The sequence below is a fragment of the Polypterus senegalus genome, chromosome 4, assembly GCF_016835505.1.
Source record: "Polypterus senegalus isolate Bchr_013 chromosome 4, ASM1683550v1, whole genome shotgun sequence".
NCBI classification, from domain to species: domain Eukaryota; kingdom Metazoa; phylum Chordata; class Cladistia; order Polypteriformes; family Polypteridae; genus Polypterus; species Polypterus senegalus.
In genome coordinates, this window is record NC_053157.1 from 210,288,600 (window position 1) to 210,314,013 (window position 25,414).

Here is a 25,414-nt window from a genome sequence, read left to right on the forward strand (position 1 = left end):
TGGGATATGAGGAGTAGCAAAAATAAAATTACACACACAACAATCTGTGAGGCTGCAGCACTAACCAATACTTATCTGTGAAAATGTATCAAATATAATATGGGGACAGTCTTTCCCAAGTACATATTTCATTTATAAGATACAAAGGTCAACCATGCAAAATGATCACCATTAAAAGCTGATTTAACAAGACTGCATATAAAAATAGTTCTGTTCTTGTCAAAATTCCACACTTTTGCACTCGGTAACCTTTATGACTTCAAAAGGTATGTGGCCCTTTGTTATGTATGTTGGAGGGGAAACTTTTCTATTGACATGAAATATTGATGTCAAGCCCAATTCTTTTCAACTTCTAAAAAATAGCTTTTTTACAGATGTTTTGCACAACCAGCAGTCTTATGTAACAAAATTTGGACGTATCAATGTTTACAGATGAGCTCAATTTAAACAGCAAAGCTTTGACACTAAACATGGCCACTAAAACTTGCATTCACCTCATAGCTAATTAGAATATTTTACAACAGCCTTTTTTAATTATTGTGAAATCTGTTAAAAAATGGCTAAATGTTCACTTACATGCATCATGTAAGTTTAGCATAAAATACACAACAGAACCAGCTTTCTTTCAGATCAGGAATTGGGAAGGCATCACAAAATAATGAATGAGGAGATCAGAACTGGAAAGAAATAACTCTGGTAACTGGTATGAAAAAAAAAACAGTACAGCCAGGAGGAAAACTCTATGATGACACTGCAGTTCACAGTGTCTGGCATGAGAGCACTGGCATTTTCACTTGGTTCATATACGATTGAGAAGTTCCAGTCCTAGGACACAACACATAGTGGGTAGGACACTGATGACAATGAATGAGTCATAGTGCCACAAATCAAGTGACAGAAGAAACTATCAGAAGGCAACTACTGCTATGTAGGTGAACAACACAAATGCACTTCCTGGTGCCTTATACCTTATATCATTGATCAAAGGGTGCAGAGGACCCTCTTGCAGGAGCTAAAGATCTCCGAAATAACACACAATTTCTCTAAGGCCATACATGGACAGAATAAGGAATATCTGCAGTCAAGAAAGGAAGAAGGGTTGTATGGTCACTATGGCAAAAGCAGGATGGGAACAGAAATATAGAAGAATACGTTAGAAATACTGGAAAGATAAATAGCTTATAGAAACTGAAACATGCCTGCTGCTCTCAATCATGTACAAGCTCTTCCTGCTCTCTGCCCGTCTTTAATTTTCTTTTTTTAACCTCCATTTTCCTTTCTTTCTTTCTTTCTTTCTTTCTTTCTTTCTTTCTTTCTTTCTTTCTTTCTTTCTTTCTTTCTTCTTCAGTAATAATAATAATATATTTTATTTAAAAGTAATGAAGATGACAGGCGTCATCCCAGCTGACTGGAAAATGGGACTTGTCATGCCTATTTAGAACGGAGCGGTGATCTCCTGGATTGCAGCAACTACAGGGGGATAACACTGCTCCCTGTGCCAGGTAAGGTAATCGCTAGGCTCACCCTTAATAGGATCCGTGGTTACTTCCTCACCTACCAGCAATCAGAGCAGTCTGCTTTTAGGCCTAAAAAGTCTACCATCGACTGTATCCTGGCACTGAGGGTTATCATAGAGTATAAATGTGAATATCAGCAGAGTTTCTTTGCAGCATTTGTCAATTTTTGTAAAGCATTCCACTCAGTTGATTGAGCTGCCCTGTGGGATATCCTGACACTTTCTGGGATCCCCCCAAAGTTTCTGGATATCATGGCTAGCCTGTACACTGCTACTGTGATTTTTGTGCATAGTGGTGGCAGGAGTGTGGCAGGTGGCAGGAGTTGTGTGCATAGTGGTGGCAGGAGTGTGTTCTTGCTCCTATCCTGTTCAATGCTTACCTGGACTGGGCAGGATCGTGGGGTCCAACAGCTATGGGGCATCTGATGGTGAAGAAAGATTCACTTATGTTGATGTTGTTAACGAAGATGTGATCTTCATAGAGTCAGTGGAGGCTATGATCTGTCTGGGCTTGCGAGTGTCCTGGATAAAAACCAAGATCCAGGCATTTAATGATTTCTTGGGCACAGCTATCAGGAGTATGTCTGTGTGCAGAGAGAGTGTCAACCACGCAGAGAGGTTTATTTACCTGGACAGCAACATTCATGTCTCTGGTGACTCTTCCTATGAAGTGTGGCATACAGCCGGGGCCCTTACTCGGCCAAGATGCTTCCTCGCTTTAAGGAAGGAGTGTATCCAGAGCATTACTTCCCCCTAAGTGCTAGGTGGCAGCCCCCCTGGGTTGCGCTCCATGGCAGTTGTTCCTGCAGCTTCTGCTGATCCCTTATGAGCAGCTCTTCCGCCACACCCAGAAGTGATGCCAGAAGTGGGTGCCTTATAAAAGGAACCAGCAGCCACTACTCCGGGACCCAGAGTCAGGTGGAAGTAGACAAAGAGGAATGGAGGAGGAAAAAAAGAAAAGGAAAAGAACGAAGAAGAGATTTGTGCTTGGTGACTGTGTTGTGCTTGTGGGAAATGAGGGAAGGTGTTTCCCATGAGGAAAAAGGTGCGCCCCCTGGTGGTCCATAGAAGTCAGTAGCTGGATTGGGAGAGCATGGGGGGTTATGAGGTCGCTGGAAAGAGGTGTGTGGCTCTCACGGTATCTACGTAAAAGGACGAAGGTCCAAGTCCTAGTGCTTCCTGTTTTGCTATATGGTTATGAGACATGAACGCTATCCAGTGACCTGAGATGAAGACTGGACTCCTTTGGTACTGTGTCTCTTCAGAGAATCTTTTGGTATCGCGGCTTTGACTTTGTGTCGATAGATTGGTTGCTCATAGAGTTCCGAATGAGGAACATTGTGAGGCAGTGTCAGTTACGGCACTACGGCCATGTGGCACGATTCCCAGAGGGTGATCGGAGGACCTGAGTGGCTGGATCAGACCAAGAGGACGTCCAAATAACACCTGGCTGCGGCAGATAGATGGTCATTTGCAGAGAGTGGGACTGAAGCGCGTGTTTGTCTGTTAGGGTTTCCAACCAGGATCACGAGCTATTTTGTTGCTTGCCGGGTGCAGAAATGCACTGTACTCCCCAGCTTCACCTGACTTGACCTGACCTGACTAGGGAAAAGTCTTTCTATAGTATCAGATTATACATTGGCATTGCATTAATGGATGAATGATAAATTTGAAGAGCACGTTATCGCAGGAGCTATGTATGATTTGTTTTTCAGCATTATGATGATAGTATAGGAATCTATGTGAGCTTGAAAGAACTGGCAGCTATATTCATGAAAATATGAATTTCAAAATATGCTTTTGAGGTAATTGGTGTGCCATACTCAAAAGGACTACATTTAAGAGAGCTGATAATGAAGAGCCACAGGAGCTGCAGATTTCAATATTCAAAACACCCGAATCAACTAATCTGCCTAACACCACTAGAAGATGCACAGATGAGGCCGCACAACATCCAATTTCTGACTGCTAGTCTAAACAACTAACTAAAGAAACTTAAAATTACTATCTGATTGGAAATGCAAACATGCCATTTCAACATTTTAAAGTTGTATATCCATAGACCACAATGCTTACCTGAACTCTGTTTACTAGCCCCGCAAAAGTAGGGTAAACATAACAGAAATATTCAGTACAGGGTGGTACACGAAAAAGTAAAAGGTCTTGATGTCAAAATCATTACTTTTTTAATGATAAAACAATAAGTAATTTTTTTTTTTATATTAGACATTAAAATATTTTTAAATTTTATTGTTATCAGAAGGTGGTATTAAAGAATGTTTCTAACCATGGACTGTCTCACAGGTGTTGAAACATGGATGCAAGATTAAGAGTGTGACACAGCCAATAACCCAGTTTCCATTTCATTCAAAATGATAAAGGAGAAAATCCTGTAGGGTGCCTCCTGGAGCCCCAACTCTTTTTTTTTTGCATTTATAATTTTTTGACATTGTACTGAAAGTGGTCTCCTTTGGGGGTGAACTTGATGCATTAGGATTAAAAGTTAAGACGAAGGTAAAGAATTTAGGGGTAACTACTGACTCTGACCTGAATTTTAAATCACATACTAATCAGATTACTAGGACAGCATTTTTTCTCTTAAGAAATACAGGGAGTCCTCGGGTTACAACATCTCAACACAACATTTCGAGTTTACAATGCTCACTCCCATAAAAACTTAAAAAAATTGAGACATGAGTGTTTCGGCTTATGCCATTAGCGTTGTACTTACAGACTAAGTGGGCAAATTTGTTTGGTTGCACGCAGTGGAAGGATACGCAGTAATGCAGTGTATGAATGAGGGAGTTGGCGAACTAGCTTCGTTGCACAAGGAGGAAGTGTTCCATTTGTGTGGCTTTGTTTGGTGATTCTGTGGCCTTTATCGTGGCTCCTAAACAAAAGTCAGAGTCTTCAGATGGTAGTGCTTCAAAGAAGAGGAAAGCCATCACGATGGAAGTGAACTTAGACATTGTAAAGAGATCAGAGGGAATAAACTTAAGGAATTTTTTTACACAAATTTTTTGTCATTTTTTCTGTTACTACAGTACAGTGTACAGTACAGTATATTTATGTCCTTTTCCTTTTTCTGTGGCTTAGTTGTGTTTTTATGTTATAGATTATGATTTTGCAAATGTTTTAGGATAGGTAAGTGACTTGAGATAGATTGTGTTTTGACTTACACCAAAACTCAGGTTACATCACTGTTGTAGGAACAGAACTGTGTCATAACCCGAGGATCCCCTGTATAGCAAAAGTTAGACCTATTATAACATTGCAAGATGCTGAGAAATTAGTTCACGCATTTGTTTTCAGTCGACTAGATTACTGTAACGCACTCCTCTCAGGACTACCCAAAAAAGACATCAATCGATTGCAATGAGTGCAGAATGCAGCTGCTAGAATCTTAACTAGGGAAAGAAAATCTGAGCACATCACCCCAGTTTTGATGTCACTACATTGGTTACATGTGTCATTTAGAATTGACTTTAAAATACTGCTCATGGTTTAGAAAGCCTTAAATAATCTCGCTCCATCTTATATTTCGGAATGTCTTACACCTTACACTCCAAATCGTAACCTTAGATCTTCAAATGAGTGTCTGCTTATAATTCCAAGACCTAAACTTAAAAGAAGTAGTGAGGCGGCCTTCTGCTGTTATGCACCTAACTAACCTAAAAAACTGTTATGCACCTAAAATCTGGAATAGCTTGCCAATAGGAATTCACCAGGCTAATACAGTGGACCCTTAACTTATGAACTCAGTTCATTTGTGAGGGCTGGTTGTAACTCAAGTTGGTTGTAAGTCAAAACTATTTTTCCCATAAAAAATAATGGAAATACCCATAATGTGTTCTGAACCTCCCACAGCAACCCTTACTTGTATAATGTGCATAATTTACCAAAAACACCAATACTTTTTCTAATGTACTAATCAAAAAGTTATAAAAAGTGCCTAGCCTACCAGAAACAACAATTTCATACTGTACTCACCATTTAAGTTGACATCTTTGGCTTACAGGAAGGGAGGAGGAGGACAATGAAATGGAAGGTGGTTATTGTTTGGAAGGAGAGCCCCCTTCCATAAGAACACCAGTAGATGGTGGATTTCGACATGCTGTACATATTAGTGAGATTGGTCACACAAACGCCACTCTCATATTTCAGCACAATTTCCTTCTTCGTTTCAATTGTGATCGCTTTCTTTACCTTCGTTACCTTCTCTTCCTTCCTTAGCTTCTTTTCTAGCTTTTTTGGGGCCATTTTGATAGCAATTATCGAAATAAATTATATAAATCACTGCACTGACCAAACTTATGTCCCCAAACACACGTATCTGGGCTCTGACTGATGCTTATGAACACTCTCTGCTGTTTGTTTACAATCGCACAAGCAGATACACGTGACCGCATTAGGGTCAAAACTCAAGATGTTGGTCGTAATTCAACACAAAAATTTTGGTTGTAAACCAAGTTGTTCGCATGTCAGGCCGGTCGTATATCGAGAGTCGACTGTACAGTAGAGCACTTTAAAAAACTGCTGTAAACACATAACTTTAACATGGCTTTCTCATATCTTCATCTTTGTTTAATCATGATGCTCTGTATATTCAATTAATTATCATTATTATTCATGGTGGCTACAAAATCCGTACCATCCCCTACTTTCTCATCTGTTCTTTTTCCGGTTTTCTGTGCCACCACCACCCGATCAAAGCACTGTGATGTCCCTACATTGATGGATTAAAGGCCAGAAGTCCACATGACTATCATCATCAAGTTCTTCCATAAGAACCCTGAATACCATGAGGACTGATTGAGATCATTTATGTTAGGTAGAATGCCAAGAAGGGGTTGGGTGGTCTCGTTGCCTGGAACCCCTGCAGATTTTATTTTTTTCTCCAGCCGTCTGGAGATTTTTTTTTTGTCCTCCCTGCCCATCATACCTTACTTTTATTCTTTGTTAATTAGTCTTCCCTAATTTTCATTCTTATTTATTTTATCTTTTTTCTCTTTCTTCATCATGTAAAAAACTTTGAGCTGCATTATTTGTACGAAAATGTGCTATATAAATACATGTTGTTGCTGTTGTAATGTAAGTTCTGTATGCCATAATATACCAATGAAAATAGACCCCTGTCTCTGACTGACTATCTCTCACCTCTTTACCACCAAACAGCTAATGTGTGGTGAGTGTACTGGCACAAAATGGCTGCCATTGCAACATCCAGGTGGATGCTGCACATTAGTGGTGGTTGAATTGGCTCCTCACTCACTATGTAAAATGCTTCAAGTACCTTGAAAAGTGCTATATAAATGTAATTATTTATTATTATTATTATTATTATTTATTATAATAAGAGACTGCGGTGGGCTGGCGCCCTGTCCAGGGTTTGTTTCCTGCCTTGCACCCTGTGTTGGTTGGGATTGGCTCCAGCAGACCCCTGTGACCCTGTAGTTAGGATATAGCGGGTTGGATAATGGATGGATGGATTATAATAAGAGAACTAACAAAATGAAATGCAACCAGGGTGTTCACTGTTGCTGCTAAAATTGGGCCCAGCTTCTTAAAGTATGGTTATGTTTTCATGCACCACCCTGTAGTTTCTTACAAAAAGACAGAATTTTACATACATAGGCAGTACAGTGTAATTGTCCCTTTGGGGGCCTTCACATCTCTTAATTTTATTACAAAAAGAAAATGTTTATGATTATTGCTTTCTATTCTTGTTAAGTAATATCTTGTTATTTTATTAAATGATGCTACTTACACTGACAACAGGTTCTGAGTAGAAAACTATTTCCAGGTAATACAGACTCCCTTCTTGTTAACTTAGCTTGCCAGAATTCCACAACTTAATCACCTTAGAGTAATTAGGTGAGCCATAATAGTTGAATGACTTGGAAAAAAAAAACTCCTTGGTGAGTTATGCGTTGTGCAATTGTGAAATAAGCTACAGAATGAATTTTATCGGCAGTTTTTCAAAATAGCATGCAAATCAAAACTTGCCACTTTGACTCATCACAATGAATCAATGTCAAAATTGGAAATTGCCTATGGTAGCCCCCAATAAGTGTTAAAATGACAAAATGAAACACTTCAAACAAATATGTTGTGCTGGTGTAATGCCAGGAACACAAATAATTTCTGGTAGTTAATTTGGGAAAACCCATTTTGAGGCATGATAGGACCTTATTAAATTTCTCTTCCTGATTTGTGGTCGCTTGTGACCTTGAATTTGGATTCAGTGGGTTAGAAAATAAATAGAAGGATGAATGGATGCAGGAATGGAAGAGCAATGCATTGAATAAGCATTTGTAAATTTATCTGAAGTTTAAATGGACTGTTTTAGACATTCAGCACAGAGGCTAAGAAGTTCAGTCAGTGAAGAGTGTTATAAATTATATGACAGAGTCTGGCTATGTGAGAATACTTCCAGGGGTTCACTTTAATTATGAATCATTATCATCATCATCGTTATCATCATCTCACACCATCCAAGGTCAATTTCTGCTTTGTTGCCAATGTTTCCCCAAACTTTTTTGGCCAACAATGACTGTAAATTAGAAAAAGGTTTTGAGGAAAAGAATCAGTCCTCTCCAGTTCTTCAACAGCTACCAGTATGAACAGCCAACTAACTCCCTTTCGCTATAGTTACCCCATGTTTGTAACACATTATTCCCTCTGGCTGATTTGCTTAACAAAGCATTTTCACAGAAGGGAAGATTCCATAGAGATTTCAATGTGGCCTCATAAAATGTTTCTCACTAATGTGTACACATGAATAGATGAAGCTAACTTTGTAAGTTGCTCTGCATAAATCTGAGCTTTATATTTCACAAAAGTGTTATGAATGTTTTTTTTGTAAGGAGAAGCTGGAATGTGAACTTTTAATGGATCTGAGAATATTACCTTGTGGTTTTGTAAAATAACCACTCTTCAGTTTCTAGGGAAGAAAGCAAATATATCCAGTCATTTGACCTGCAAACCAAAACTGTGGGAACTGCACATCACCTAATGTCCAAATGGAACATTCCAGAAGGTAGAACTCAATGAGTGATCAGAGGGTTTTAGGGTAAGTTGCACTAGATTCCTCCCTGCTTGAAAATAGAATGTATTTAGTGTCATGGAGAATATTTATTTGATCTAGACTCTTGGAAATTCATTGTTCTGAATTATACACAAGTTAAACACATCATGACAAGTATGGTGCCTCAGATGTGATGACAGGAGTTGGATGTCTAATAGGTTCAGACAGGTAATACTTGGAATACATGTCTGGCCTACCGACAATACACTTTCTCTGCTAATACAGTCTTCTCAAAGGAAATGAATAGTTATGAGACATATTATTAACAGGTTACAAAACTGCCAGTTTTGGGGTTTTCAGCCACACTAAATAGTCTCACTTTTCCCCAGCATTTAGCCCTGCTTCCAAAAAGAGTGGACTATGTTTGTGGAGTCACTGTGTTCTCCGGGGTTTTCTTATGATGTTCTGGTTTTCTTCCACATGTAAATAATATGAGTGTTAGTTTGGCTGATAACTCCAAACTACCCTACTATGAATAAGTGTCAGTGTGTACATGAATATGCTTTGTGAAAAAAGAGCATCTTAGAGAGGCAGAGTCCTTCACAAATCGGCACAAAACTGCATCTACAAATTGAGGAACAATTTCAAAATAATGTTTCTTATCATAAAATTGTGTGGACTTTGTATATCTCATCAACTACAGAACATACTGTAATATCATCAAAAGATTCTAAGAATCTGGAGTAATCTCTGTGTGCAAGGGACAAGACCGAAAATCGATGTTGGATGCCTGTGGTCTTTGGGCCCTAAGGCAGCACTGAATTAAAAACAAGCATGATTCTGTCAGGAAATCACTGCATGGCCTCAGGAACACTTCCAGAAGTCATTGTCTGTGAACACAATTTGCCTTGCCATCCACAAATGCAGGTTAAAGCTCTATGATGCAAAGAAGAAGCCATATATGAACTTGATCCATAAATGCCACATTTCATCTGTGGGCCAAAGCTCATTCAAAATGGACTGAGGCAAAGTGGAAAACTGTTCTGTGGTCAGACAAATCAAAATTTGAAATTCTTTTTGGAAAACATGGATTCCACATCCTGTGGACTAAAGAGGAGGGGGACCATCTGGTCTGTTATCGGGACTCAGTTCAAAACTCTGCATCTCTGATGGCATGGCGAATAAGGAGGATGTGGCAATATCTCAAACTTCAGTTTCTCCAGACAAGCCTTGGAGTTCTTAGCAGTGTGTGGGTGGTCATTGTCTTGCAGCAAAAGGATGTGCAGTTCTGATGGTATGTGCACTTTTGCCAAGCTCCTGTTGCTTGGACATCCCATATACCACAATGCAACTAAGAGAGATGAAGTAGAACATTGACCTGTGCACCTCTAGGAGGTGTAGGCCAAGATTAGGCAGTAGTTTAGTGGGATCCAGATTAGGCATCTGTCACACTTTGTGGTTGATTACTCTGAAGTTAAGGACTCATGAATTTGTTCTTCTTTCTAACTGTATAGATGGTTATATTAGAGTGGCATGCCACTAAAAAAGCATACTATGCAGTTACCTTGATAGATAAAGGCCATTGTGGTGAGTAATCAGGGATTATCTTATGTCACCTCACCCAATAACCAAAAAGTGCCAACTGGACTCTCCTTTATATGCTTCAGTGACTCAGTTTCAGCACTTGCCAGAACAAATATGAAGAACCTGGTTGCTGTGTAATTGAGCTGTCTATTCTGGTAGAGCCAGCCTGTGTGGAGGAGTAGCTTCTGGCAAGCATGCCTCCTCCTCCTCCTCCTCCCATTTCTGATTCCAATAGATGAATGCGCTGTTAGTTTGACACATTGAATCACTGTAATGTTTATGGAATCAAAAATTGTAAAAATTTCTGAAACGATCCATTAAACTTAAATTTAAACCACTTTACTAGTGCAGACCATTGGGGAAACCACATTTTCTTTTCTTCTTTTTTCTCTTAATGAGTGCTCAAAAGAGAACATCTGGACATAATCAGAGTAGAAACAATAGTTTTTAATATAATAAAAGTGTACATTGGCATTCATTGCTTTTACTGAATTACGGTCAGGCTACCTGAGGGAAAACACTAAATTCCTATAAACACCCCCTCACATTCCTGAGTGCTGCAAAGAAGATCCCAATAAAACGATAAGGACCTTAACAGCATCACACTATATGCATGTACCTGAAAGCAATAAATGTCATTTCTAGGGGCTTGGAGCAATAAATTGCAGATGCAAGACAAATCTCATAAATGTCACATAGCTGTGTACCCAGCATTTATTCAGTGATTCATTTCCTACAGCGTCAGTAGATTGTATTTCACACCAGGGTTCTGGCTTCCTGCAGGCAAAGCACATGCATGCCTTTGCTCTGCTGACCAATCACTGTGCAGGGATTCCACAGCAACTGAGTCACCATGCCTTGCAGCACTCAGCCGCTCAAAGGAATCTTTCTCTCTGTTCCCACAGCTTCGGGACATGTGGCCTTGCGGCTTTAGTGTAATTTAAACAAGGTGTTGCATGAACTTGCAAGGTGCCTCGGTCAGATCATCGCTGGGAATCCCAAATCTGCCAATATGTGCACCATGAATCTTCAGCAGGCTGAACAGAAGGGAAACATGGTCAACTGAATGAGAAGGCTAATGCTTTCCAAAAAATGCAGATGCACAAAATAATCTACACTCCACTAAATATGTTTGCTCTAAAAATGCTTGTTGAACTAATTTACTTGTCTTGGCTGTGTGATGCGAACAGATTATGCATTTCCATACAGAGTGTTTATTCAAGCTTTATTTTATATTACACCATTGGCAGCATATAACTTCACAATATTTTAATATCATAACACAGCAATAAATGTACAAATTAGTGATTTCAATGGTGAATACATAGATACCAAGATGTGGTGTAAATCATACCTGACAAGCATAACAGTAAATTTCATTTGTTGGGGCTCAGCTAAAAAAAGAAAATAATGTTTTTGGTCTTCTTATACTAAATGTGAATGGAAACCTATTAAGAAAACTGTAGTAATTAGTATGTTTTTTCATGTACCTTTGACACATGAAAAATGTGGTAAATAAATGCATCTATTAAAGAGTCCACAAGGACTTGCTTTGTCAGCTCATCCTCAATGTGTGTACTTGCCTACGCAAAGAGTGAGCAGAAGAGAATTTCATATTCCAAAAACAGTAATCAAAGGGGAACCAGAACAAAGGATAAAGAAAGAAGAAGCATATTCAGATATGATGCTCAAAATAAACAACCTCTAAATCTAATAAAGATCATAAAACCTGGTGATTAATTTATTTTTATACATGTTTTTATGGAATAAAAAAACATCTCCATGGTGTTACATACAAGCACTCACACACTTGAATCCTGCAGAATATGCAAGCATATTAGAAAGATGTCTTTCACCTTCACCAATGAGACGTTGGCCAGGAAATAAGGAAAAAAAAATACATTAATGGTAAAACATACAAAAACACCAACAAAATTATTTGGATATCTGTGGCACCCAGCATAATTAAAAGGATCAAAACTGCAATGTAAAATTACAAGGAGCAATGCATGCCAAAAATATACAAAGTTACTCCATGGGATAAACTCATACATTTTGAATACAGCTTGCACAGCTATCAGTTTAAATTATTGTAATAGTTCTTTTACAATGAAATATAAGGTACTATTTAAATTACTGCATGTGATGATAGAACCCCTACCAGGACCTATCACTAAGCTGACACAAAGGGCTAGAACAGGCTGCTTTATTTTCAAGCCTATTACAGTTTCTTGGTTTTTCGCATTATTTAGTCAAATGTCGGTGACATCATATTTGGTTGCCACACCACTAAGAGTATGCGGCATGTCCTGTGTGCATGTTTTTGTGTATGTGTTTGTCATGTCCTATGGACACATAGTTTTGATGGCCATCTTATTTAAGGGTGAGACACTTTGTTTTAAAGGAAATAACTTTTTGCTCAGAATAAAAGATCTTGTCTTGATCTTTTGTCTTATTTGTTTGGACCATGAGTTTCTATTCTACTGTTAATGTGCTGGCTTATTTCTATGTATAAAAATTTCCTAACCTTTCTTTGTGGCTTATTCTTAAGAATCTGGACTTACATGACTAGACACAAGTGGCTGCCTAACTAACTATCTCCTATTGACCCCCAAATGAACACTACACTACAGTTTTGAATAAAGGCTCATTGAAGAAAGAATACATGCATAAAGATAAGGTGTTATCATACAGTAATAACATTTGTGAAGAAATAATAATAATAACAGCACAGAAAAAACATATGGTTTTTGTTTTTTTAAGTCAGTCTGTGATATCAATTCCTGTCTGTTCCCAAAGTGATCATGCAAGATCATGGTTGAAATTTTTAATAAGAAAAAATGGTGTTTACAGTGAGAAAGTGAAAACTATGGAGAAAGGACTGATTGACATGGTTTGTATGAAGTGTGGTGTTCAGCCTGAATCAGAGTTAGTACTGGCAGTGGTAGAGGAGGTGAGTAAGTAGTAGGTGAGGCAGATCAAAGTGAAGTGTTGATGGATATCAGGAAACATAAAATATTCTGCAAACTCATCAGTAGAAATGGGTTACATGATAAGAGGAGCTGGATGGTTAGAGAAAACATTGAAGCTAGAATAAAAGAAGTGCTCTGATGGCTCAGTCGTTGATAGAAAGTGTTGTTTCTTTGATGAGGAAGAAGGTTAATTCTTCCTGGTGCTGTGCACATTCATCTACATGTAATTTTCTGTTGAGAAAAACAAATGTAACATTGCTGAGGACTGAAAAGTGTGAGCTAGATAACCAGAGAACAATGAGCAACCAAAGAAATAGAAAGGGATAAGAACAGAACACAGGTTATTAAAATCCACAGAGAAAATGGGATTGAGAGGGGAGAGCAGAAGAAAGAACCTTGGCAATAATAGTAGCAGGGCAGAGAAAAAAACACTGTATGAGGGTGTGACAGCCAAAGAAGAACAGGTAATAAAGAATTGCCAACAGAGGGAGGAGATCTAGTTGATGGGCAACTGAGAGACTAGGAGGAGTGTTAAAGAAATGAAAAGAAAAAATATTAAACAATGTGAGATGCAAATGAGTGGCATGGATATTGAAATTTAGCAAAATAATAATGAAATCGTACATAAAAAGAAAAGGACAGGCTCACCTTCATGACAACATATCCAGATAACAAGCGCGTTGTGGCAGACTTTAAGTTGACAGCACTGATATCAAATGAAGACACAGAGAAAGTAGCCAAAGGGTGTGGAAGAGGGAACATCAAGCAGGGTGACAGTGAACCAGTCCCACTCATTGCCTTCAGAAGCTGGCAAAGAGAAACAAAAACCTGCATGAGAACAGAGAACTGCATATTTTAATGAGGACATCCAAGTTTCTGTCAGTGCTAAAAATATTAGGGAAAGATGAGACGTATAAGAAGTTGTAAAATAAGCATTGTTGGAAGCAGAGAATTTATTCCATAAGTTACCTGAGACTGCAGTTTCGGGGATAGGAGATGTCAAAAGGACAGATTCAAAGCTTCTCAATATTTTTCCCTCACAACTCAATATACCTATTTGCTATTAACAGTATTCAACATCTCTTTTCTTCGTGTATTATAATTTATGACCTCAAACGCCGGTTTTTAGTTATCAGTCGTGTGACCCTTGTTTGGCTGTTGTTCTTTTCTTCTAAATATATGCAAGTCTTAATGAAAAAGATATTCACCAATTCTTATTTTGTCCTTCTCTCTAAGCCACATTCAATCTAGCATGATGTCCTTAGAAAGTAGAAATTATATAATTAAAGATCATCTGTCCTTCTCGTTGAACTTCCTCAGTCAAAGTAAAGTCATACAAAACATTTCAGTTATAAAAAAATATATATATACATATTATTTGGAGAGTGAACACGGGTTGTTCATAGGATTGTTCCTGGGACAACATTGAGATATCACATGCTAGGCATTGCCAATTGTCCATATAATCAGATACCTAGAAAAGACAACATGGAATACAGTTAACATTATCAGCTCCTTCATTTCATTTATTTGCTGCTCCATTTTGTTAAGTCTTGTACAAAAATATTCAAGAAACCAGACAAATGAAGGAATACCATTCACACAAAACCGCACATCGCCCACCCGATTTACAGAATAAAGGGTGAAGTAGGGACTCAGCAGCAGTGACATCAATGTGGCCCCTCCTCCTGGGTCTCCACCCAGAGAACACATGGTATGACAGAACATTTAAACTTATAGCACAACCATACTAAATAATAAACACAGATAACAGAAATTACACAGGAACATGAACAATAATGATTAAAAATAACAGAAAATATACACAAGTCCAGGTTGTAACGAGAACACACAGATTCATTACAGTCTACAAGTTTTTCTCTTAGACCTGATTATATGAACCCAGGTTAACACATAGGTCTCCAGATCTTTATCACTGTCCAAGTTCTCAAGTCTACAACTTATTTTTTTTAAGCGAGGTACATGAGTAAACACCCATTCTCCATAGAATACATCCCTCTACAACATAAGTGTAAAAAATGATAAAATAGCAAGATTTCTGGAACATTGTGTGCTAAACAAGTGTTGTCTTATAAGATATATTTTGCCTCTGGGTTGATATCTCCCAGGGATCCACACCCTATAATGGGTCAACCATCATTAGGATAAAGTTAATTATAAAACAAACAGGATGATGTCAAAGTAATAACAGTAATCATGAGTATAGCTAGTAGCCATAATAAATTGTGACCAAGCTTATGAAGATAGACAAGGCCACTGTCCATTTTTCTGTTATTATTTGTGGTCAGCCAGCTGACTAAACACAGATCTCAGTTAAAGGCATTCATTATTTTCTGATTTAAAGATTGACTGAAATGGAGACGTGCAGCTGCTGTGGCTTGGGAAACTCCTCCTGGAGCAGGTCAACAGAACAAACCGCTCTGTGTCATTACAGTACTGCATGGTGCAGTGTGGAGTATTGGAGAAAGAAATGGACTATAAAAAGTGAGCCTTCAAGATTAATCTCCGACTGACTCACTGTATGACCTTGATCAAGAAAAGTAACCTCAAAAAATATCTGTAGAAAGTTGTGCTATTGATCGGGACTGGTAACATTACACTAATTAAATCCATCCATCCAATTCTATACCGGCTATTTGATAAGTTGTGTTAACTTTTAGTAGCTTGAAAAGACATAAGCCTTTATCTGCTCTCTCCTTTGCTTGGTCTCAGAGTCCTCTGCCTGTGTGATACCTCTTTATTAAAAGTTATTAAAAGTGAAAAGGGCATTTCTCACGTACTTTCGTTACCTAGTGTTTTCTGCTTGCTTAATTGATCTACAGTATTTAGTCGGGGGTAAGAATCATGCACTCTTTAAAAAGTAAACTAATACTCAGCTCACGCAGTGTCTTGTGTCACACACTTGCACAAATAAATTAAACCACGAGTACGTCCAATATGTCACACTTATGCTTAAAAATACCACCATTTTGAATTATGCACCATGCCTTACAGAGCTAAAAAAACACATTATGATGGAGTAAAAACCAGCCAATAACTGATCGATTGATCCCTTCAACAATGGCGTACTGCATTTGCTAAGGGGTTGTGGAATGTTGCCCTTCCAAATAGCTGTACTCTCTGAGATCGCATGGCAGTTACATGTACTTTGGACACTGGGAGGTTTTTAACGCTAATGCCTCACAATTTTGTGGAACTGACTTTAACTACCCACACTGCAACAGTCCTTATGGAGCGAGTTTCAAGATTCTCCTAGTGCTACCAAGGTTCACTCCCTCTACCCAAAGGAATCTCACTCTCAACAATGGTGCAGTCCAACAATGGGGTGCCCATGTTCTTATGACTTGGGCTTCAACGAGACTAATGGGAGAGTGCTGCGTTCTGCGTGTTCAAACTACCTATAAGTAATTCCGTGCATGTTGTATTGTATCAATACCATACTTCTATCTGTTGTGATTAACACGTAATTTTCAAATTGCCTTTACCTTTTGATTTACCTTTGTGCATTATGGGGAGAAAAGGGCATTCAGGAATCATCTCCTAACCCAAAGACAACCGCAAGAAGACCAAAAGTATAGCATTAAGAAGGAATTTATTACAGAGAAGGTTGAACACAACAGAGAGATTATAGAAATACAACAAAAAAGAAAAGTAATAAAGATTGAATTGAATGTCTCCACAATTCGCCTGCTGACAACACTATGGAGTGGCTGGTACTCTTGCCTTCAAGTACGCTACACAATACAAGTTCACCTTCCTCTAACGAACACAACAACCCTACTGTCTCCACACCTTGACCTTTATCTGTCTCTTATCCAACTGAGGCTTTGTCACTCACTGCTTTAGTTTGAGCTCAACTGCCTTTTGAATAGTAATGAATGGTAATGATGTGGATGCTCCATTTATGTTACTAAGCATTATAAAAACAGCCTAGCATGTAACATATCGACACACTGATAAGGCTCAGGACATTCTCTCTTTGCAGAGTTGCATGTGCTTTAGATGGAAGGTGGAAAACAGAACACCTTGGACTAACTTGAGCGCTTGTTTTCCATTGTGTTTTACCCAGGTCAGTGTGGGAACAAATATATTTGTAATTTTATGTCAAGAAGCAGGAGCTCATTGATACAATGAAGTAACTCTGTAACAGTCAAAGAAATAACAAAAAGAGATGGTCTGCATGTCATGTTTCTAGCCTGCATTTGTGCATTTTCTTAGATTATCCATTTCAGTTACTACTAAGGTAAATTGTTGCCTTGTCTTAGAACAGTCAGAATAGTCTGGTCCTTTCATGGACCACAGAAGTTTTTATAGTTGGCTGTGGGGCTCCAAGCTGTAGAAGGTTGTGAACTTCTGCTGTCCAATATTACATTACTAAGTTATTAAACAGTGCTATACGGTTTGTTCTACACCAGATTAAACACACCTAATAGAATACAGACTACTGAGACTTTAATGTTAGCTGTCATCCTGTATATTGTAGTTCATAGTAGGCATTGTCTGTCCCATAGAAACTGTAGAAAGGAAAGCCAAGAGGTACTAGGCAGCACCTTCTATTACAGACTATACTGTTTGTATTAACTTTTCACGTTCATTTAAAAGCCGGTCATTGAGAAGGGTGCCCTTCTAATTTCTGGCACTAGTGGCTACATTTACACTATGTTCCATTGCTCTAAAGTTAGAATTACTGGAGTTATGGAAATCATTTCTCTTCTTTACAAAAGTTGTCTTGGTAGGTGTTGATATGTGAGGCACATATATGGAAAGGCACCAAGATAAATGTTATATCTGTGAATACAATTTCAAAGTTTTAAGAGCAGATGTGACTGTGGAATGAATTACTGTTATGCTGGGCTTCACTTTTTTCTCTGTGTTCAATTTAACCCGTTTCCTACCTCTTATATGCTTTGCATAAGTCACCTTATTATAGGAGGAGCAAAGCTACAATAAAACAATTGAAAGCTCACAGAAAAAAAAAAAGATTTTTCAAATTCTATGAGAAAATGACTAATCTTAATAAATAAGCTGACGCATCAGATGGAAACTGACATCTGTTGAGGTGCCTGTTGTACTTTTGCTGTGGTGCCAACATATTCTTGTCAATGTACACATGGATTTTATTTGGTAGACTTAACAACTTAATTCTGTTCAAAGTGCCTGCAAAAAAAACTTTTGGTTATTGTGTGAGTTTTTGAAATGTGATGTTGTTATCATATTAAAATAATTAAGAGAAAATATATTGAAAATAAAGGCATCTGAACTAATTTTATTTGTACACACAGAATAAAACTGGTGAAAAGAAAATCATTTGGTAGACCATGAGACAGAGACGTAGCTACTCAGTTTCCATCTTGTGAAACACAGAAGAAGGTCTGCAAAATATGCCACACTGCATGAGGATATTCTGTTGTTCAATATCATTTTTGGATATTTCTTCCACATTTGAATTTTTAAAATAAAATTTTATCTGCTGTTTGAATTCTTTTTCATCATGTCTTTATTGCTGAATTTCTGCATAGGCACTGCATTGGTTTGTAGGGATGTCTTTCTGTTTTGATTAGATTAGATTAGATTAGATCAACTTTATTAATCCCATAGGGAAATTTAGATGCACATAGCAGCAGATAAACAAGGATATAGACTCACAGAATAAATAATACAATCAATCAATCGATCGATAAGTGAATGTACATTGTGCAGAAATTTCAAAATGAACTTGAAGACTACATCGGGAGCTAGCATTGCATTTCCTGATAGCAGTGAGCAAAAAAGACCCTGAGATGCAATTCTTGGCACACCGTGGTGGAAAGAGCCTGTTGGTAAAAATGCTCCCAGACAGCTTCCAGTTTGTCCAGGTTTCACCTTGTAATGGAGCAGGCTTTCCTGATACATTTGTTCAGACATTGTTGCTTTCTCAAGAGACAACACACTGGCTACTATGGACTGATTGAACATTTCTAGCAGCAGCAAAACATACATCAAACAACCTTTGTGACAAAATAACTGCAATCTTGTGTCACAACAAAAAGAAAAAGAGTCACGAAAAGGTTTGTGGTAGCCACTCTGTATATTGAAGAATTCAAAATGAAACTGATGTATAGGTGAGAAAATGGCAGTTTTAAAGTTAGGCGGAGGTAATGAGGCCATCGGGGCCAGAACTGGAGGAGACGTCATCGGGACAGGAACCAGAAGTGACATCACTGGGGCCAGGCAGGATTTCCTCACACTGGTCTGCAAGAGAAAACGAAAAAGGGTTAATGCACTCCGCCCTCTCCTGGTCCGGCTCATTTTAGCCCTTTAGCTGCCTCCCATGCACACATCTTTTGGATGCACCTTGTCTAAATTTGAAATTAAAATACTTTTGCAAAATATTTAAAAGGTACTGTTTAAGAATTTCAGGTTCCCAAGTTTTGCCCTTACTATAATGAATTTTGTTTTAGCTCCTTTGCAGAATATTGTCTTGATCAATTGGTTTCAGTTTCTGATTCAGCAATGTCAACCTCTGCCACTTGGCCTGGCATTTTCATTACACACACACAGCAGAAAATTTGTAAGATGGATTGGAGAAATAAGGTACAGGATGTGGAGCTGTGGGAGTTGAGAATAAGTGCACAAAAAAACTTCCACTCATGTCCTGTCTATCATTTTATTCATCTACTGTTTCCACACTCAGTTATTCAAAAACCTTAATGAGAAAGAACACATTTCCAGAGACTAGGTCAGAATACTGCTGCAGCTATTCCCAGGGTAACTGTGACTATAATTCGTGTTGTGACTGATGGCAAGACGGTCGGTGAAACGGTGTGAAAATTTGGGGTACTACTCTGTCAACCCTGTTTACTTCAGAACTTAAAAGGAAAACGATAACAGAAAGCTAAAACAGTCCTGGATCAAAAGAATAGAAATTGTCATAAATTAATTTCAAGCAAACTCAAATAATGCTCGTCTGAGGTCCCAGGTCCTCTCTGCACAGAGTTTTACATTCTCCATATGCTTGCATGGGTTTCTTCAGGGTGGTCTATTTCCTCCCAGATTGTAAGAACATACAGGTTAGGAGAATTGGTGGTACAAAAGTGGGTACATGTGGTGTGTTTGTATTTACCTTGTGATGGTCTGGCACTCCATCCAGGGCTTGTTCCCGCCTTACACCCTACACTCTAGCTTCTCTGCGACCTTGCCCAGTTTCCGTACATTTAGAAAATGAATGAATGGATACATGGATGTCCTAAAGTAATAATTACTGGGGTTATGGAAATAATTTCTGTTCTTCCCAAGGTTTGTCTTGATAGATTTTGGAATTTGTAACACCAAGACAAGTCTTATGTCTGTTAATACAATTTCAGAAATTCTCAGAGCATATGCAACTGTCAGATGAATTACTGATATTCTTTTTTTAGTTGTGTTCTCTTTAATTTACTTCCTACTTCTTGTGTGCTATGCAGAAGACTCTTGATTTTAGCGTGAACTATGCCTCAAAAATCATATGCATTTCTACAAATGAAACATCCATATAGGAATGAAAATTGTGTGATGTTTCATATGACTAAATTGCAGATATAGCACATGATCTAATTCCCAATTTTAAGTATCAGTATTATTTTTTATGATGTAGGAGACCATATTCTTCTAGCAAGGAGGTATATAAATAAATAAGCCAAGAACTGATTAAACAGGGAATGGGGGAAGGAGGTTTAGGGCAGGTGAGGTTCAAATCTATACATGAGCAAACAAATAATGATGTAAACAAATATGCATAGTAGTGTAAATTCTAACTGATATTTTACGTGCAAAGTTAAAATAAGTAACAAAATTAAAATAACTTGTCTTAATGCTTAGTATCAAAAATAAAACAAGCGAGTTGGAGTTGCTGAGCATAATTTTGATATTATAGCAATAACACAAACCTGGCTAAATAACAGAGATTGGGATGAGTATAACATGGTTGGGTACACATTTTTAGGAAGGATAGACAGAACAGAAAAGGAGGTGGGGTTTCCATTTATTTCAATCATAGTATATATAGTATAGTATATAATGTGAATTTCCCCTTGGGATTAATAAAGTATCTATCTATCTATCTATCTATCTATCTATCTATCTATCTATCTATCTATCTATCTATCTATCTATCTATCTATCTATCTATCTATCTATCTATCTATCTATCTATCTTAAAGGCAAATCTTCTTCATTTGGAATAGAATAGAAGCTCCATCTTAGTGAGGACATCTGTGTTCGTCTGGAAAGTATTAGGAAAAAGGGTCTTGTTTCAGAAGTGTGTCATAGACCCTTAATGCAGATAGTAATTTCAATGAGCATCTTTTTAGTAATAATAAAAAGGCAAGTTTACAGGGGGAGATTATAGTCACGGGGGACCATAACTACCCAAATAGTAAATGGGCTAACCTTGAAAATAGTGGAGTACAAGACAGGAGTTTTTAGAAGCAATCAGAAACTGTTTTTTAACACATGCCAAAATTTGAAATTAGTAAGAAATGTTTAAAAATACACAGTAAATTAATAGTGTTTAAAGAAGCTGCTAAGAAAAAAACAGCTGTATAAGGTTCATAAGTCTAATAACTTCAGTGTGAATCATAGGACATTTGAGAGCCTGAGGGCAATTATCAAGAAGGGTATTAGGAAATCTAAAAGGCAGAAAGAGAGGGGTAGAGCAGATAATGCAAAAGGCCACCAAAGAGATTAATTTAGTATGGTAGTAAAGGGGAATTGAAATATGCAGACAGTGAAATGTTTTCACATGTGAGGAAGTGGATAACCTCCCAGCAGTAATAGTGACTACTCTGGAGACACTGATTTAGAAAATATAGAAGGAGAAATGCTGCATAGATTAAATTGGCTGAAATCAAACAAATCACCAGAAACATATATTTATCCTGAAATTCTTAAGGAGGTTAGTGAGTACATATATAAACCCTTGATCTAAGTCAATGCACACTGGGAACATTCTGAAAGACTGGAAAATGGCAAATATTATCCAGTTATATAAAAATGGTGATCGCGCAGATCCAAGTAACTTAAGGCCAGAAAGCTCAACATGCATCACAGGTAAATTAATGAAAGGGATTATTAAGGATATGATTGAGCAACACATAGAAAGAGTTTTACTGAACAGTCAATATGGATTCAGACGAGGTTGTTTTTTACTAAAAATTCTTGAAGTCTATGAATAAGTAACAAAAGGATAAGATCGAAGTGGTGCTTATGATATTTATTTTGACTTTCAGGAGGCACTTGATAATCTGCCTCATGAGAGGCAGGGGCAGCAAAATAAAAGACGTGGGAGTTCAGAATGTGTAGGGGGTGCACAACTGGCTAAAACACAGGAAGAAGAGGGGTATAGTCTGAGTAAATTGGTTGGTGTCCCACACGTGTCAGTCCTTTGGCCACTGCTGTTTTTAATATATATAAATGATTTATAAATGATTTGGATAAGAATATAAATAACATGTTAGTTAAGTTTACAAATGATACCAAGCTAGTCGATTGGCAGGTAATCTTGAATCTGTTGAATCATTACATACAGTAAGGGTTTCAACAGCATCCAATCTTAGCAGATTTGTGGCAGATGAAAAATAATGTAAGTAAATCTAAAGTAATACACGTAGAAAGTAAAAAATGTTCAATTTGAATAAAAAGTGTGTGGTCTGAAAGTTGAAAGTACAGCTTATGAAAAGGATTTTGGACTCGGCACTAGCAACTGGGAGACAGCATTCAGAAGCCATTAACCCATTTATGCCTAAGGAGTTTGGCATGAAATTCACATATGTTGCGTAGAAAAATATAAGGAACAAGAATTTAAAGAGAAAAACATTTATTACATTCCATTGTTGAGTTATGTGCCGTTCCAAAATTGGAACACTAGGAAAATCCACTTCTTACATTATATACATAACGTATAAAATTACCTGACTGTCATTCCAATAATGAAACACGAGGCATTAATACGTTAAGAAGGCTAACAAAATGTCAGGTTATATAGCACCCTGATGTGTGGAGTAAAAGTCCAAGGAGGTTATTCTCAACCTTTATAACACACTGGTGAGGCTTCATCTTGATTACTGTGTGCAGGTTTGGTCTCCAGGCTACAAAAAGGACATAGCAGTGCTAGAAAAACTCCAGAGAAGAGCAACTATCATTATGAAGAGAGATTAAACAAGCTTAGCCTTTTCCATTTAAGAAAAACAAGATAAAGAGGTGACATGATGGAAGTGTTTAAAATTATGAAGGGAATGAGTACAGTGGATTGAGACTGTTACTGTAAAATGAGTTCAACAAGAACATGGAGACACAGAAACATGTTAAATTTCAAAAAACATTAGGAAGTTTTTCTTTACACAAAGAATTATGGACAAAATGGAATAAATTGCCTTGTTGTGTGGTAGACAGTAGGACTTTAGGGACCTTCATAACTTAACTTGATGCTATTTTGGAGGAATTAAGTGGATATGACTTGAAAGCTTTGGTGGGCATAATAGCCTGTTCATGTATAAATCTTTGTAATGTTCTAAAGATTGCTTACACCAAAATAAGGAAGTATGAAAGTGTTAAAAAGGACAACAAAACCACAAAGAAAACTGTAATAAAAACAACTTGCCCTGTCTACCTGATGAGGTGGGTGGTAAACTTGACAACTTCAGTATACCAAGCTCAGTGCAGCAAATGCTGTCTGTCTTCCATCTCTCTCTCCTGACCTCTCCTTCAGTGGTTATTAACCTTTTTGTCATCATCCTGTGTTCACTTCTGTCCAAGTACTGAAGCCTCTTCTAGAGTCGCAGCCCCATATCTGCAACAGATACACCATTCAAGAGTTCTGCTTAGAGGTGATCTCTGACTTTGCGCTCCTCACTCTTCCATGGGCTTTAAAAGTCCAGATATCCCAGCTGACAACATTATTTGAGGCACTGCAATATCCTTTTTTTCCTTATACTGTGCTCTATCTAACATTCTGATGGAATATTCCATAATATCCTCCAGACTGATTCTCCTCCTCACTCAAGCTATACTACATGGCAAAACATATGTGGCCACCACTCCAAATCATTGAGTTTAGGTGTTTTACCTTTTACCATTGTTAATAGGGTTATAAAATCAAGCACATGCCCATGGAGCCTCCTTTGACAAACATTGGCAGTTGAACTGGTCATAGTAAAGACCTCAGTGACCTTAAACAAGTCACTGTCATAGGCGCCATTGTCATAGGCGCCATAAGTCAGTATGTGGAATATCTTCCCTGCTAGATCTGCCTTGGTCCTCTATGACTGCTACTACTATAAAGTGGTAGACTGCACAGACTGAGAGCTGGGCAGCCAAGTACAGAAGCACATAGCACATAAAAACTGTCCGTCCTCTGTTGCATCACTCAGAGCTCCATACTGCCTCTTGAAGCAATATTGGCACAAGAATTATGTGTTGAGAGCGTGATGAAATGGGCTTCCATGACCAAGCAGCAGACAAGCCTAAGACCACTATAGCGCAGGAGTGGTGTAACCTTTAAACTTTGAAGCATCAGAATCATGCTTCACTATATGTCAATCTGACAGACAAACCCAGATTTGGTAGATGCCAGGAGAATGCTTCCAAATGAACTGCATAATGCCTACTGTAAAGATTGGAGGAGGAGGGATAATGGTCTGGGGTTGTTTTTTTGGTTTTGGGCTAGGCTCCTTGGTTCCAATGAAGGTTAATGTTACAGCATACAAAAACGTTTTAAACAACTGTGCACTTTCAACTTTGTGCCAGTTGTTTCGGGAAGGAGCTTGTCTGTTCCAATATGACTGTGCCCCAGTGCATAAAGCCAGGTCTATAAACACATGAAGGAACTGACTTTAACATATTGAACACCTTTGGAGTGAATTGGAATGACAATCTTCTCATCCAGTATCAATACCTGGTCCCTCATGACTCTCATGTGGCTGAATAAGCACAAACTCCCACAAACACACTCCAAAATCTTTTGGAAAGCCTTACTAAAAGAGTAGAGGCTTTTATTGCTGCAAAGAGGAGCCAGCTCAATATTAGTGCCCATGGTTTTGAAATGAAATGTCCAACAGCTTGTATGCTCTGAGTGTTTTTGGTCAGGTTTTCCCAAAAATGTGGTCATATATAATGTAGCTCTACCACAAAGATTGGAGGTACTGTATGTGTATAAGTGTGCCCTGAAAAATGTAAATGTACACAGAAAATGAACAGATATGTGAAATACATATGCAATCTCCTTATCGGAGCAGTGACCATGAATAACGTCATTTTTAGGTGTTTGTTTGAGAATTTCAT